Genomic DNA, 17302 nt, shown 5'->3' on the forward strand with positions numbered 1-17302 from the left:
GTCCCGTTCCTGTAGGTTCATGCTCTACAACATCCGCAGAGTACGACCCTGCCTCACACAGGAAGCGGCGCAGGTCCTAATCCAGGCACTTGTCATCTCCCGTCTTGACTACTGCAACTCGCTGTTGGCTGGGCTCCCTGCCTGTGCCATTAAACCCCTACAACTCATCCAGAACGCCGCAGCCCGTCTGGTGTTCAACCTTCCCAAGTTCTCTCACGTCACCCCGCTCCTCCGCTCTCTCCACTGGCTTCCAGTTGAAGCCCGCATCCGCTACAAGACCATGGTGCTCGCCTACGGAGCTGTGAGGGGAACGGCACCTCAGTACCTCCAGGCCCTGATCAGGCCCTACACCCAAACAAGGGCACTGCGTTCATCCACCTCTGGCCTGCTCGCCTCCCTACCACTGAGGAAGTACAGTTCCCGCTCAGCCCAGTCAAAACTGTTCGCTGCTCTGGCCCCCAATGGTGGAACAAACTCCCTCACGATGCCAGGACAGCGGAGTCAATCACCACCTTCCGGAGACACCTGAAACCCCACCTCTTCAAGGAATACCTAGGATAGGGTAAGTAAGGGTAAGTAATCCTTCTCACCCCCCTTCTCCCCCCCCAACAAGATTTAGATGCAAGTGGCTGTTCCACTGGTTGTCATAGGTGTTTGCACCAATTTGTAAGTCGCTCTGGATAAGAGCGTCTGCTAAATGACTTAAATGTAAATGTAAATGTAATGTAAATGTCGTAGTAGGAGCGGCGGTTGTCGTAGTAGGAGCCGCCGATGTCGTAGCAGGAGATGCCGATGTCGTAGTAGGAGCCAAATATGTCGTAGTAGGAGCTATGGTTGTTGTAGTAAGAGCTGCGTTTCTCGTAGTAGGAGCTGCGCTTGATGTGGTAGCAGCCTCGGTTGTCGTGGTAGGAGCTGCGCTCGTCGTGGTAGCAGCCTCGGTTGTCGTGGTAGCAGCCGCGGTTGTCGTAGTTGGAGCTATGGTTGTCGTAGTAGGAGCTGTGGTTGTCGTAGTAGGAGCCGCAGATGTTGTAGTAGGAGCTGCCGTTGTCGCAGTAGGAGCTGTGGTTGTCGAAGTAGGAGCTGCGGTTGTAGTAGACGCGGTTGTCGCTGTAGGAGCTGCCGTTGTTGTAGTAGGTGCTGTCGATGTCGTAGTAGGAGCTGCCGATGTCGTAGTAGGTGCCACAGATGTCGTAGTAGGAGCCGCCGATGTCGTAGCAGGAGATGCCGATGTCGTAGTAGGAGCCAAATATGTCTTAGTAGGAGCTATGGTTGTCGTAGTAGGAGCTGTGGTTGTCGTGGTGGGAGCTGTGGTTGTCGTAGTAGGAGCTGCGGTTGTCAAGGTAGGAGCTGCAGTTGTCGTAGTAGGAGCTGCGGTTGTCGTAGTAGGAGCCTCCGATGTCGTAGCAGGAGATGCCGATGTCGTAGTAGGAGCCAAATATATCGTAGTAGGAGCTATGGTTGTCGTAGTAGGAGCTGTGGTTGTCGTGGTGGGAGCTGTGGTTGTCGTAGTAGGAGCTGTGGTTGTCGTAGTAGGAGCTGCGGTTGTCAAGGTAGGAGCTGCAGTTGTCGTAGTAGGAGCTGCGGTTGTCGTAGTAGGAGCTGCGGTTGTCGTAGTATGAGCTGCGGTTGTCGTAGTAGGAGCCGCCGATGTCGTAGCAGGAGATGCCGATGTCGTAGTAGGAGCCACATATGTCGTAGTAGGAGCTGTGGTTGTCGTAGTAGGAGCTGTGGTTGTCGTGGTGGGAGCTGTGGTTGTCGTAGTAGGAGCTGCGGTTGTCGTAGTAGGAGCTGCGGTTGTCGTAGTAGGAGCTGCCGTTGTCCTAGTAGGAGCTGCGGTTGTCGTAGTTGGAACTGCGGTTGTCGTAGAAGGATCTGCGGTTGTCGTAGTAGGAGATGCCGATGTCGTAGTAGGAGATGCCGATGTCGTAGTAGGAGCCAAAGATGTTGTAGAAGGAGCTATGGTTGTCGTAGAAGGAGCTATGGTTGTCGTAATAGGAGCTGTGGTTGTCGTAGTAGGATCAGCGGTTGTCGTAGTAGGAGCTGCGGTTGTCGTAGTATGAGCTGTGGTTGTCGTAGTAGGATCAGCGGTTGTCGTAGTAGGAGCTGCGGTTGTCGTAGTTGGAGCTGAGGTTGTTGTACTAGCCGCGGATGTCGTAGTAGGAGCCGCGGTTGGCGTAGTAGGAGCTGCGGTTGTAAGAGCTACAGTTGTCGTAGTAGGAGCTACCGTTGTCGTAGTAGGAACTACCGTTGTCGTAGTAGAAGCTACCATTGTCGTAGTAGGAGATGCCGATGTCGGAGTAGGAAATGCCGATGTCGTAGTAGGAGCCGCATTTGTCGTAGTTGGAGCTGTGGTTGTCGTAGTAGGAGCTGCGGTTGTTGTAGTAGGAGCTGCGGTTGTAGAAGCTGCGGTTGTCGAAATAGGAGCTGCGGTTGTAGGAGCTGTGGTTGTCGTAGTAGGAGCTGCGGTTGTTGTAGTAGGAGCTACGGTTGTCGTAGTAGGAGCTGCGGTTGTAGAAGCTGCGGTTGTCGAAATAGGAGCTGCGGTTGTAGGAGCTGTGGTTGTCGTAGTAGGAGCTACGGTTGTTGTAGTAGGAGCTACGGTTGTCGTAGTAGGAGCTGCGGTTGTAGAAGCTGCGGTTGTCGAAATAGGAGCTGCGGTTGTAGGAGCTGCGGTTGTCGTAGTAGGAGCTGCAGTTGTTGTAGTAAGAGCTGCGTTTCTCGTAGTAGGAGCTGCGCTTGACGTGGTAGCAGCCTCGGTTGTCGTGGTAGGAGCTGCGGTCGTCGTGGTAGCAGCCTCGGTTGTCGTGGTAGCAGCCGCGGTTGTCGTAGTTGGAGCTATGGTTGCCGTAGTAGGAGCTGTGGTTGTCGTAGTAGGAGCTACGGTTGTTGTAGTAGGAGCTACGGTTGTCGTAGTCGGAGTTACGGTTATGATAAAAGGATCTGCGGTTATCGTAGTAGGATCTGCAGTTGTCGTAGCAGGTGCTAAGGTTGTCGTCGTTGGAGCCGCGGTTGTCGTAGTAGGAGCCACGGTTATCGTAGTAGGAGCCTCAGTTGTTGTTATAGGAGCTGCCGTAGTAGGAGCCGCAGATGTCGTAGTAGGAGCCGCAGATGTTGTAGTAGGAGCTGCCGTTGTCGCAGTAGGAGCTGTGGTTGTCGAAGTAGGAGCTGCGGTTGTAGTAGATGCGGTTGTCGCTGTAGGAGCTGCCGTTGTTGTAGTAGGTGCTGTCGATGTCGTAGTAGGAGCTGCCGATGTCGTAGTAGGTGCCACAGATGTCGTAGTAGGATCGGCAGATGTCGTAGTAGGAGCGGCGGTTGTCGTAGTAGGAGCTGTGATTGTAGGAGCTGCGGGTGTCGTAGCAGGAGTTGCGGTTGTAGAAGCTGCGTTTGTCAAAATAGGAGCTGCGTTTGCCGTAGTAGGAGCTGCGCTTGACGTGGTAGCAGCCTCGGTTGTTGTGGTAGGAGCTGCGGTCGTCGTGGTAGCAGCCTCGGTTGTCGTGGTAGCAGCCGCGGTTGTCGTAGTAGGAGCCTCGGTTGTTGTTGTCATATTAGGATCTAAGGTTGTGCTTGTTGCAGAGCAAAGGCTGCATATTTCTGGAAAAAAATACTAAATATTACAATTATTAGTAAATATGACAATACCTTAATCCTAGGCATCAGAAATGGGCATTTCCAAAACGTCAGCCCATGTTTTTCCCTCAAGGTCCCTCAAGGCCTGAAGATGGACCAGCCCATCTGGCATTTGCCTGACATTCCATATATCCATTCCTTTTGTGACTCGCTTCAAGAAGCTGGGCTTATGTCGCATGGCACTACTTCACAGGAGAGGCATTTAAATGTTTTTGTATTTTTTATTATCACATTTTTTTGTGGTAGAAATGCCTTCTGGAACGTGTTCTTTCATGTGCAATAATTATTAATGTATATGGCATCTTTAAATACGAATAAAACATGTAAATTACCAGCTTAGTAAAATACAGGCACATTCCCACTAGCAATAATTGATAATGGATGGGCTGGACATGCTGAGAGATGAGTTTGGATTGGTCTGCCATGAAGCCTGCTTCTATCTATAACATGACCTGCTCAGTATGTGTGGATAATAATTTCTACGGCTACTTAAAATAAAAAAGATATCATGAACTGAAAATGCTTTGCTGGACTACTTTCTGGAGGATGACCATGCCATGCTGAATCTCTCTGATTCTGAAAATGAATCAGACAATGAGGAAATTCCTGACTTAGGTCAAAACATTTTCATTGAACCAGACATTATTGTCTTCTGATGACAGTGGTGGGGAAGAAACTGTGTCGTTGTCACGAAAGAAGTTGAGCGGATTTATGAAATCAGTGGAAGCAGAGAGATGATTGCCAAATGCTGAGAGTCCAAATGGGAACACAGAAGGCTGTTGTATAAAACTTGTCTTCTGATCACATTTTCTAACTAAGGGCAACCATGACATAGAGGAAGAAGCATTGTTCATCCATGTATATGGCTAATAGTCTAATTACATTACCAGATTGTATAAGTTTCTAATTTGGTCAGAAAGTCATTTTTCATTGCAAGTTAAAGTGTACTGTTAGCTATCTTTCTCGCGTAGTTTACTGCACTGTGAATCCTTAAAGAGATGGGTGGGACTAAGGCTTGAGAGTGTGTGAATGATGCTGGGTGTAGACAAAGAAGAGCTCTCCAGTAGGTGTACTACATTTTCTTAAAGGTGGGGTTACAAGTTTATCAACATTCAAAGCAGGATTGCTTTCCCATTGCTCATCAACTGTGCAGTGTATGATACAACGTTGTATAGGTCTGAGTCTCTACTTTTCTCCAATGTAAAAAAAAAAAACAATTTAAAATTTGCTGCATAGGACCGAATTCAGGTGGTGAGTCAGATTACTGCTTAAGCTTCACATTGAATATATTTTTACAACAATAACTAAACAGGAGATTGATACTAACCTGAAAACATTATGAGTAACAGCCAAAGTTCCATGGTTGTATTGTTATTCCCTAATACATGGGAGAAAATTATGAATCAAATTCTAAATCAATTAAACAATTATTCATTTAAAATATACATTTAAATAATAATCAATAATACAACTTGAATCATGTTAAGTTTCTACACAAAAGTTAGCCTAAACTGTAAGTGGTTTTTCTGAGAGTGATTCTTCTATCAATATAGTAGACCTACAGTACCTGTAAGTGACAGTGTTCACTATTCCGTACATTTACATTCTGTAAATGTGCAAGTGCATTTACTTTCAATGTATAATATTTTATAGAATAATAGAAAATGTCTTACCAAAATGGTTGCTGCTTGTCTTAAGTGTTCAGGCTTCTGTGAGCTCCTCAAATGATATGCATGTGTTTCTCTTTTGATTTTATCTGTGTCAGCTGGCATCCCAAATGGCACCCTATTCCCTATATAGTGCACTACTTTGACTAGGGCCCATAGAGAATATGGGCGGCAGGTAGCCTAGTGCTTAGAGTGTTGGACTAGTAATCGGAAGGTTGCAAGATTGAATCCCCGAGCTGACATGGTAAAAATCTGTTGTTCTGCCCCTGAACAAGGCAGTTAATCCACTGTTCCTAGGCCATCATTGAAAATAAGAATTTGTTCTTAACTGACTTGCGTAGTTAAAGATAAAATAATAGTGTTCCATTTGGGATGTACATTCAGTCTCTGGCAGTTACAGTAATTACAGTTGAACAAGGAAGAATAAATTACATTCCAACACTATTATGTCAGTAAGCAACTTCTGGTAACACTTGTTACATAATTTTTTGGTACAGTGGTTTAAAAAGTTGTAGCATACTGCAGCACAGCTTGCATGGGGCCGGAGAATTCCATGGCACATTATTTAAGTGTTAGCCATTAATGCCAGCTAGCTAGTTTGACCACCAGAGGACATCTTTGAGAAGCATTTGATAGCTTTCAATAGTGGCTGTACTGGAGAATGTAAAACCTTTTTGCAAGAACATGGTAAATGGGACTGCTTTTAAGAAATGTTGCTTAATTTTATATGGTGTTTATAGTCCAAGAAAAACTCTGGGTTTCTGTTAGGATGGAATGGAAAATATGGCGCTGTACAACGTGATGGTCGGGAGTAGGCAACAGTACTGGGATATTTAGCTAAAGAATCCATGTTGTGTGCCAGTCGTGTATAGCAGTAATGGAAATTTGTGACCTTACTTCTGGTCACACATTGTAGTCGGAGAAATATCCAATAAACCAAAAAAATTGCTTTAAGTGTGAATGTACTTTATTGCAGATATTTTCCTCAAATAAAGAGGCACAATTTTCTTAACTGACAATAATCATACAACTAAAAAGACAATGAGTGTAAGGCCTGGATTCAAACAGATCAAGTGCGGTGATAGCTGACACCCGCATAGCTGATGTTTTGGCGATGTCAGAGGTAGAGGTCGACAGATTATGATTTTTCAACGCTGATACCAATTATTGGAGAACCAAAAAAAGCTGATGCTGACTAATATATATATTTGTAATAATGACAATTACAACAATACTGAATTAACCCTTTTATTTTAACTTAATATAATACATAAATAAAAATCAACTTACTCTCAAATTAATAATGAAACATGTTCAATTTGGTTTAAATAATGCAAAAACACAGTTTTAATTTTCCTCATTGTACTTGCAATCTGATATGTGTGTGTTCTGTGTTATTATGACTTAGAAGTGTCAACCTGACCACATCTTTGTAGTAGGCCATTCAGTGATTAGCTTTGGGAAAAATGACTAACAGTGTACAGCAAAAAGGAGATCAAATATTCAGGTCTGGATTGACAAGTAGACTAAATCATGTGAAGTTACACACCTCTATGGCGTAGTCGACACTCAAGTTAAATAAAGGATGCAAGGCATGAGCTCTAGGACCATGCCTCAGGACTACCTGGCCTGACGACTTCTGGCTGTCCCTGTCTCCAGTCCACCTAGTCGTGCTGCTGATCCAGGCTCTGCTGTTTCTGTCTGCAGCTATGGAACCCTGACCTGCTCAAGGCTCACCAGAGGTACTACCTTGTCCCAGACCTGCTGTTTGATCCTGTCTCTACAAGTGGTTGGAGAACTCTACTTGCCCCAATGCATAGTGCCAACTGTAAAGTTTGGTGAAGGAGGAATAATGGTATGCATCTGTTTTTCATGGTTTGGGCTATGCCCCATAGTTCCAGTGGAAGGAAATCTTAACACTAGAGCATACAATGACATTCAAGATGATTCTGTGGCAACAGTTTAGGGAAGGCCCATTTCTGTTTCAGCATGACAATTTTTAATTTGAATTTTACCTTTATTTAACCAGGTAAGTCAGTTAAGAACACATGCTTATTTTCAATGACAGCCTGGAACAGTGGGTTAACTGCCTGTTCAGGGGCAGAACGAAAGATTTGTACCTTGTCAGCTCGGGGGTTTGAACTCGCAACCTTCTGGTTACTAGTCCAACACTCTAACCACTAGGCTACGCTGCCGCCCCAATGCCCCTGTGCACAAAGCGAGGTCCATACAGAAATGGTTTGTCGAGATTGGTGTAGATAAACTTGACTGGCCTGTACAGAGCTCTGACCTCAACCCTATCAAACACCTTTGGGATGATTTGAAACACGACTGTTAGCCAGGCCTAATCGCCCAACATCAGTGCCTCACTATTGCTCTTGTGGCTGAATGGAAGCAAGTCCCCGCAGCAATGCTCCACCATCTAGTTGAAAGCCTTTAAAAAAGAGTGGAGGCTGTTATAGCAGGAAAAGGGGGGACCAACTTTTGGAATGAGATGTTCGATGAGCTGGTGTCCACAAACTTTTTGGGACACAAAACTACCTCCATACATTAATTTGTTTGTATGGGTTACCTTCAGCCGAGTCAAGTGACACTTGTGTTCAGGAGAGTCTCCCAGGAGTTTCATTAGTGGGGTAATATTAGTTTGTAGCTCGTCCACTACAGACAGAAGTTGGCACATCAGTGTTACCAACTTCAAATGAGTCCCGTGACACTTGTGGGGGTCGTAGAGCAAAACGGAGAACACCATAGTGTTCACGAGAGTCTCCCGTTTCCATAGATTCATAACCGTTCAGACATTACAGATGTTTCCGTGAGAATACAGATTTTCGATCTGTCTCATGATCTCACAAATACCACTGTAGCTCTTCCACCTGTGAATTGAGACGCAACTCACGCAAAAAAAGTGATATCTCTTGATTGAAGTGACAGATTTTTCTATTAGAATATCTTAAATGTTATATCATGAGAAAGTTAGAAGCGATTTACTGTGTTATGCCTTATATGTGTCCCAGATGTCCTTAAAGAATAATTTTACAAAAGTAGTGCACTACAGTGCATTCGGAAAGTACAGTTGAAGTCAGACACCTCAGTCAAATACATTTAAACTCAGTTATCCACAATTCCTGAGATGTAATGCTAGTAAAAATTCCCTGTCTTAGGTCAGTTAGGATCACCACTTTATTTTAAGAATGTGAAATGTCAGAACAATAGTAGAGAGAATGATTTCTTTCAGCTTTTATTTCTTTCATCACATTCCCAGTGGGCAAGAAGTGTACATGCACTCAATTAGTATTTGGTAGCATTGCCTTTGTAGGCCTCCTTGCTCACACATGCTTTATCAGTTCTGCCCACACATTTTCCATGGGTTTGAGGTCAGGGCTTTGTGATGGCCACTCCAATACCTTGACTTTGTTGTCCTTAAGCCATTTTGCCACAACTTTGGAAGAATGTTTGGGTCAATATCCATTTGGAAGACCCATGTGCGACCAAGTTTTAACTTCCTGACTGATGTCTTGAGATGTTGCTTCAATATATCCACATACATTTCCTTCGTCATGATGCCATCTATTTTGTGAAGTGCACCAGTCCATCCTGCAGCAAAGCACCCCCACAACATGATGCTGCCTCCCCCATTGTTGTTTCATCAGACCAGAGGACATTTCTCCAAAAATACGATCTTTGTCCCCATGTGCAAACCGTAGTCTGGCTTTTTTATCGCGGTTTTGGAGCAGTGGCTTCTTCCTTGTTGAGCGGCCTTTGAGGTTATGTCGATATAGGACTAGTTTTACTGTGGATATAGATACTTTTGTACCGGTTTCCTCCAGCATCTTCACAAGGTCCTTTGCTGTTGTTCTGTGATTGATTTGCACTTTTCACACCACAGCACGTTCATTTATGGGAGACAGAACGCGTCTCCTTTCTGAGCAGTATGACGGCTGCGTGCGCCCATGCTGTTTATACTTGCGTACTATTGTTTGTACAGATGAATGTGGTACCTTCAGGGATTTGGAAATTGCTCCCTAGGATAAACCAGACTTGTGGAGGTCTATAATTTTTTTCTGAGGTCTTGGCTGATTTCTTTTGATTTTCCCATCACGTCAAGCAATGAGGCACTGAGTTTGAAGGTAGGCCTTGAAATACATCCACAGGTACACCTTCAATTGACTCAAATTATGTCAATTAGCCAATCAGAAGCTTCTAAAGCCATATCATAATCTTCTGGAATTTCCCAAGCTGTTTATAGGCAAAGTCAACTTAGTGTATGTAAACTTCTGACCTATTGGAATTGTGATGCAGTGAATTATAAATGAAACAATCTGTCTGTAAACAATTGTTGGAAAAATTACTTGTGTCATGCACAAAGTAGATGTCCTAACCGACTTGCCAAAACCATAGTTTGTGAACAAGAAATTTGTGGAGAGACTGAAAAACAAGTTTTAATGACTTCAACCTAAGTGTATGTAAACTTCCGACTTCAACTGTATTTAAACCTCTTTACTTTTTCCACATTTTATTACGTTACAGCCTTATTCTAAAACTGATTTTGTTTAAATTCCATCATCAATCTACACACAGTACCCCATGATGACAAAGCAAAAACAGGTTTTTAGAATTTTTGGCCATTTTATTTTTAAAAAAAAAACATATTTACGTAAGTATTCAGACCCTTAACTCAGTACTTTGTTGAAGCACCTTAGGCAGCGATTACAGCCTCAAGTCTTCTTGGGTATGATGCTACAAGCTTGGCTCACCTGTACTGCAGAGTTTCTCCCATTCTTCTCTGCAGATGCTCTCAAGTTCTATCATGTTGGATGAGGAGCCTCGCTGCACAGCTATTTTCAGGTCTCTTTAGATATGTTTGTTCGGGTTCAAGTTGGGGCTCTGACTGGGCCACACAAGGACATTCAGAGACTCATCACGAAGCCACTCCTGTGTTGTCTTGGCTGTGTGCTTAGGGCCATTGTTCTGTTGAAAGTGTAAACTTCGCCCCAGTCTGAGGTCCTGAGCGCTCTGTAGCAGGTTTTCATCAAGGATCTCTCTGTACTTTGCTACATTCATCTTTCCCTCGATCCTGACTAGTCTCCCAGTACCTGCCGCTGAAAAACATTCCCATTCTTGGTTTCATCAGACCAGAGAATCTTGTTTCTCATGGTCTGAGAGTCCTTTAGGTGCTTTTTGGCAAACTCCAAGCAGGCTGTCATGCGCCTTTTACTGAGGAGTGGCGTCCGTCTGGCCACTCTACCATAAAGGCCTGATTGGTGGAGTGCTGCAGAGATGGTTGTCCTTCTGGGAGGTTCTCCCATCCCCACAGAGGCTCTGGATCTATGTCAGAGTGACCATCAGGTTATTGGTTACCTCCCTGACCAAGGCCCTTCTCCCCTAATTGCTCAGGTGGTCCAGGCAGCCTGCTCTAGGAAGAGTCTTGGTGGTTCCAACCTTTTTCCATGTTCTTGGGGACCTTCAAAGAGGCCTTTTGGTACCCTTCCCATGATCTGTGCCTCGACACAATCCTGTCTGGGAGCTCTACAGACAATTCCTTCAACCTCCTTGCTTGGTTTTTGCTCTAACATGTACTGTCAACTGTGGGTCCTTATATAGACCAGTGTGTGCCTTTCCAAATTATGTCCAATCAAGTTGTAAAAACATCAAGGATGAGAAATGGAAACAGAATACAACTGAGCTCAATTTCAGTTCCCTTAGCAAAGGGTCTGAATACTTATGTAAATAAGGTATTTCTGTTTTTTATTTTTAATACATTTGCCAAAAATATCTAAAAAAATATTTTAGCTTTGTTATTATGGGGTATTGATTCAAGCAGTTTTAGAATAAGTCTGTAACGTAAAAAAATGTGGAAAATGCCACGGGTTTGAATACTTTCCAAATGTACTGTAGGTAATAGGGTGTGATTTGGGATGCAATCAGTGACTAAACAACTACAAGGGAACGCCTGGTAAGGAACAGAGAGCCAAAGCCCTGAAGGGTTTCTGAGGTAAAATTACATCCTGGATGGTAGCATTCCAAAATGTTATGTTTTTGTGAGTGTGTTATCGGAGAATGACATGCAAAAGCCTTAGGCTTGAAATCTCAGTACAGTGTTTTCTGTATATGGTTGTTTAACATACACTACTTTCTAAAGTGACCTGAAGTTCACACCTACTGGGGCCTATAGCTACATGTAGCCAGCAAGGAACCAATCTCACTTCATTGGTAATGAAAATAGTGCAGTACAACAGGTATTGTCATTTTATTTATTTTTCTAGGCAAGTCAGTTAAGAACAGAAGTCTTATTTTCAATGACAGCCTTGGAACAGTTGGTTAACTGCCTTGTTCAGGGGTAGAACGACAGATTTTTACCTTGTCAGCTCAGGGATTCAATCTTGCAACCTTTCAGTTACTAGTCCAATGCTCTAAACACTAGGCTACCTGCCACCATTCTTACAGGGATTCATATTTTACCCACAATCTATCAATTATCAATACCTGTACTAGCTAATATTTATCCAGAGAGTCCCGGGAAATACTGCAAATATCAGAAGTGCCTATCTAAACACCAATAAGGACAAAGTGTTGCCGTTTTGAATATATTTTTGATATTTTTCCCCATTTGCATCCACTGCCACAGGACTTAATGTGGCACAAACAGGGAGCATAACTTCTGGAGCTTACTCAGAATGCATTACATGTAAACGCTGAACACTTGTTTGATTTGTTTGAAGTGTTACTAGAAGTTGCTTACTGTCATGGCAAAACATTCAAATTATAATGCCAGAATGCCAGAATGTCTTTGTCTGTCTGATGATAGTATTGGAATGTAGTTTCTTTGTTCTTGTTGACCTACATAGTTGCTATACCTGCTGAGTGTACATTCCAAATGGCACCCTGATACAGTGCCATTTGGGACACATCCTGACAGAGAAACAAAATAAAAGTGAAAAGAGACATAGATCATTTGATGAGGAGCTCATAGAAGCATGAACACCTAAGAAGACAAGCAGCAACCATTTTGGTACGACATTTTCTATTATTCTTTAAATCTTTATACATCGAATGTACATGCACTATTTTCCAGAATGTAAATATACGGAATAGTGAACACTGTCACTTACAGGTAGGCCTACTTTATTGATTGAAAAATCTCACTCAGAAAAACTTCATAAATAAAATAATTTGGTAGCACTTCATTATAACTCTACGTAATAAAGCATTTATAATTGGATAGTAAATTGTTTACTCCTCATTTATTAATCATTACTCCCACATTTGTAATTGTTAGTAGCCTAGTTATTCACACACAAATTTACAACTTCTAAAGTATTTAATAAGGATTCATACAATGTTTAAAATAGGTCCTTATAAACCATTTACTAATCATTAGATAAGTGTTTTTGCGTGGCCTCATCGAAAGTTTGGGGTATTTATACTTTATAAATATTTTATAAATGTTTTGTGTGTCCAGTGTAATTTCTCACCCAACAAATGGAGGGGGGTGTTGTTCTACTAAGCTCTATGGAATTGTTTCAAGACAGTCTGTTTCAAGAGCTCTTGAAGCTACAAAAACAATGTACATTTTATTTAAAATTTTAACATTTTTACCTTACTGCTAAAATGTCTAAAACCTGTTTTTGCTTTGTCATTATGGGGCATTGTGTGTAGATTGATGAGGGATAATACATTTAGAATAAGGCTGTGACGTAAGAAAAAGTGGGTCTGAATACTTTCCGAATGCGTTGCATGTTAAATAGAAATCAAACTGGATGGTCTTCAGAGCTAGAGGGGTTGCAGGTAGCCTAGTGGTTAAAGCGTTGAACTAGTAACTGATAGGTTGCAAGATTGAATCCCCGAGCTGACATGGTAAAAATCTGTCATTCTGCCCCTGAACAAGTAAGTTAACCTACGGTTCCTAGGCCGTCATTGTAAATAAGAACTTGTTCTTAACTGACTTGCCTTGTTAAATAAAGGTAAAATAAAAAATTGATCGGAGGGGTTGAGGGTAGCTGAAGGATGGGATTCATTTTGGGGGGGGGGGGACTGGCTTCCCTTGGCATCCATGAATACAAGCCACTGCTTTACTGGGCCTTTAAAGGTAGTAACTCTAACATAATAGTACAGTTCAGCGAATTAATGGATTTAGACATTAGTTTCCTTACCTTGTAAGCACTCTATGGTGCTTTGGCTGAGAGCTGGGACGTCACAGGACCGGGCTTTTGGGGCTTTAGCCCAGAATCATTTTGGGTCAGCACTGATTTTTTAAATTAACTTAGTGTGGTGGTTTGTTTCATAGAGCCGTGGTTATGTGAAACTCCAAAAGTAATTCAACCATTAACATAAACTCAAAGCTAATTTTGCTGTGTGTGGTCAACTAATGTTAGATGCCAATTTCAGCACGGTTTTGATTGGGACTGCGCCATTGTGCTGTTTTGAGACAAATTGGGGGAGACTTGAGACAAGCATGGGGGCTTGTCTTGATAAATCAATCAATGTCAGATTTTTGTTTTCACTGAATCTCTGTTGCGTTCATCATCATTAGTCTAGTTGCTCATCTATTAGCAGAACTGATCAGAACATTTTGAGGCCATTTAATGCATAGCCGAGACCCAGTGGATTATTTTGCACTTCACTATTATAGGCTACTACCAACCAAAAGCCTGTGACTTGTCTGATAATCCATCAATATGAATTTGTTGAACTAAATCTCCATCTGTATATCTTGTTAAAATGTATCTCTGGCTGGGAAAATAAGAAGAAGAAGTCTTGATTTTTTGGGGCCACAGGGAGAGCACAGCACACGGAAGGGGTGCTAGAGGTACTCCAAAATCTATAATGACTTATTATACTAAATACTATTAATAAAATAAATCATTGAAAATACTACACCAGAAAGCATAATTTAGCTAGAGAATCAATAGCTTCGTTAAAAATATTGCTGTGAATCTGTTACGCATACAGGAAGCCTGCAGGGCAAATATCAAACAGCTTGAGTGTGGTTGTCAATTTGATATTTATTTAGGCACGTCTTTTAAGAACAAATTCTTATTTTCAATGACAGCCTAGGAACAGTGGGTTAACTGCCTTCCTTGCTGAGGGGTAGAGAGACAGATTTTTACCTTGTCAGCTCAGGGATTTGATCTAGCAACCTTTCGGCTACTGGCCCAACGCGCAAAGTAGTAGTCTAGCTGCCGCCCCAACAATCAACAGCAGCTAAAAGGCCTCATGCAATATTTCGAAATTAGGAAAGGAGGAAGGTTGGTGGACTACAACAGGAACAGGAAAGTTGGTGGACTACAACAGGAACAGGAAAGTTAGTGGACTACAACAGGAACAGGAAAGTTGGTGGACTACAACAGGAACAGGACAATTGTTGGACTATAATTTCCTCCTCATATTGTAGACCTACAATCTGTTTATCCACGATTTTCATTGGCCTATGCTATTGGTTGCATTTAAAAGTGATACCAAATCATTTTCTAATCTTATTAAGGTTTTCCGAGTGAAATTTTTCAATCAATACATTAGGCCTCCCTGTGTAAATTCTCCATGTCAAGATAGAACTGCCAAAGGGGGCGGAGTCGCAGTCTACTGCAGAGATAGCCTGCAAAGTAATGTCATACTTTCCAGGTCCATACCCAAACAGTTTGAACTACTAATTTTGAAAATTACTCTCTCCAGAAACAAGTCTCTCACTGTTGCCGCCTGCTACCGACCCCCGTCAGCTCCCAGCTGTGCCCTGGACACCATTTGTGAATTGATCGCCCCCCATCTAGCTTCAGAGTTTGTTCTGTTAGGTGACCTAAACTGGGATATGCTTAAATCCAGAGTCGGCTTTCTATTCCGCAACAAAGCCTCCTTCACTCACGCTGCCAAGCTTACCCTAGTAAAACTGACTATCCTACCGATCCTCGACTTCGGCGATGTCATCTACAAAATGGCTTCCAACACTCTACTCAGCAAACTAGATGCAGTCTATCACAGTGCCATCCGTTTTGTCACTAAAGCATCTTATACCACCCACCACTGCGACTTGTATGCTCTAGTCGGCTGGCCCTCACTACATATTCGTCGCCAGACCCACTGGCTCCAGGTCATCTACAAGTCCATGCTAGGTAAAGCTCCGCCTTATCTCAGTTCACTGGTCACGATGGCAACACCCATCCGTAGCACGCGCTCCAGCAGGTGTATCTCACTGATCATCCCTAAAGCCAACACCTCATTTGGCCGCCTTTCGTTCCAGTACTCTGCTGCCTGTGACTGGAACGAATTGCAAAATCGCTGAAGTTGGAGACTTTTATCTCCCTCACCAACTTCAAACATCAGCTATCCGAGCAGCTAACCGATCGTTGCAGCTGTACATAGTCTATAGGTAAATAGCTCACCCTTTTTCACCTACCTCATTCCCATACTGTTTTTATACTGTTTTTATTTATTTACTTTTCTGCTCTTTTGCACACCAATATCTCTACCTGTACATGCCCATCTGATCATTTATCACTCCAGTGTTAATCTGCAAAATTGTATTATTCGCCTACCTCCTCATGCCTTTTGCACACATTGTATATAGACTGCCCATTTTTTCTACTGTGTTATTGACTTGCTAATTGTTTACTTCATGTGTAACTCTGTGTTGTCTGTTCACACTGCTATGCTTTATCTTGGCCAGGTCGCAGTTGCAAATGAGAACTTGTTCTCAACTAGCCTACCTGGTTAAATAAAGGTGAAATAAATAAATAAAAAAATGTGAATATTAAAGTCACCAAAACTGTGAATGTTACCTGCCATGACTACAAGGTCTGATAGGAATTCAAGGAAATCAGTGAGGAACGCTGTATACGGCCTAGGAAGCCTGTAAACAATAGGTATACAAAGTGATTGAGTAAACTGCATATATTACATAACTAGAAGCTCAAAAGACAAAAACGCAGTCCTTTATCAGGCTTGGTAAATTGAAATTTACTGTCATAAATGTTAGCAACACCTCCCCCCTTTCCCCACAACAACCACAGCTGCTACCACAAGCATAGCTTCTACCAGAACTATAGCTGCTCCCACAACAAGCACAGCTACAGCCACAACAACCAACGCTGCATCTATAACAAACACCTCTTCCCTGACAACAACTACAGCCGCTCCGACAACATCCACTGCTGCAACAACAACATCCCCTGCTGCAACAACAACAACCTCAGGTTTCCCCTGAACAACCACTGCCAGCTCTAGAACAATCACAGCAACACCAACAACATCTATAGCTGCTATTACAACAACCACATCGACCCCTACAACAACCACAGCTTCTCCCACAACAACAGCCACAACAACTACAACTGCAACTACTGAAATCACAACTACACAACAAACCCTGACCTACCAACAACTACACAACCAATCATTCAAAAGATGAGCACAATACCTCCAACCGCCCGGACTGTCAGACACAAACAGTGGACCTGGTAAGTGTGATTTACTGTGCTTCATATCTAATCCAATTGGTAATTGAGGTCAACCCTGTCCTGTCCCTTCCTTTTAACATACACTGTTTGTTTGTCTGTCTCTCTCTCTGTCTGTCAGTCTGTCTGTCTGACATTCTGTTTGTTTGTTTCATGTTGGTTTGTAATGTTGACTCATTGTGTCTCTACAGGATATGTGGTTGGACTGAGGGTGAAATTTACCTCGAAGACAGAGCTAACCGAATCTGAAATCAAGCAGCAAGTCTTAATTAAAGGAGGTTAGTGTCTATGTGTCACGAGAATTTTCAATCCCAATGGTAATAACTGACCATCAATAGCTCTGACCAATCCTCGAGATCTGTAAGGGAACACCCCTCTGAAATGGACAAAAATGAATGGGAAGTCATTGGCACTGGACAAACCATATACACGGTGTCCAATACCACTCAATTTGGCGTCGTTTCGTTCAAATTTGATTGCAAATGCCATATGGCAAATGCCAGGTGTAACACTTTAAAAATCCAACAGGTGGCGAGTGCGCTCCACCGTGGTTTTTCATATTGC

The 17302-nt window shown here is 42.9% G+C and overlaps 1 long non-coding RNA gene across 1 annotated transcript; it reads right to left on the minus strand.

Moving 5' to 3' along the window:
- Positions 1-3207: 3207 nt before the first annotated feature.
- LOC118369197 (uncharacterized) lies at positions 3208-5419 on the minus strand. The gene is made up of 3 exons (XR_008093641.1): positions 5301-5419; positions 4955-5005; positions 3208-3591 (listed from the first exon to the last, which is right to left on the minus strand). It is a non-coding gene; the product is annotated as an uncharacterized LOC118369197 (long non-coding RNA).
- Positions 5420-17302: the final 11883 nt, after the last annotated feature.

The sequence above is a fragment of the Oncorhynchus keta genome, chromosome 35, assembly GCF_023373465.1.
Source record: "Oncorhynchus keta strain PuntledgeMale-10-30-2019 chromosome 35, Oket_V2, whole genome shotgun sequence".
Lineage (NCBI taxonomy): Eukaryota > Metazoa > Chordata > Actinopteri > Salmoniformes > Salmonidae > Oncorhynchus > Oncorhynchus keta.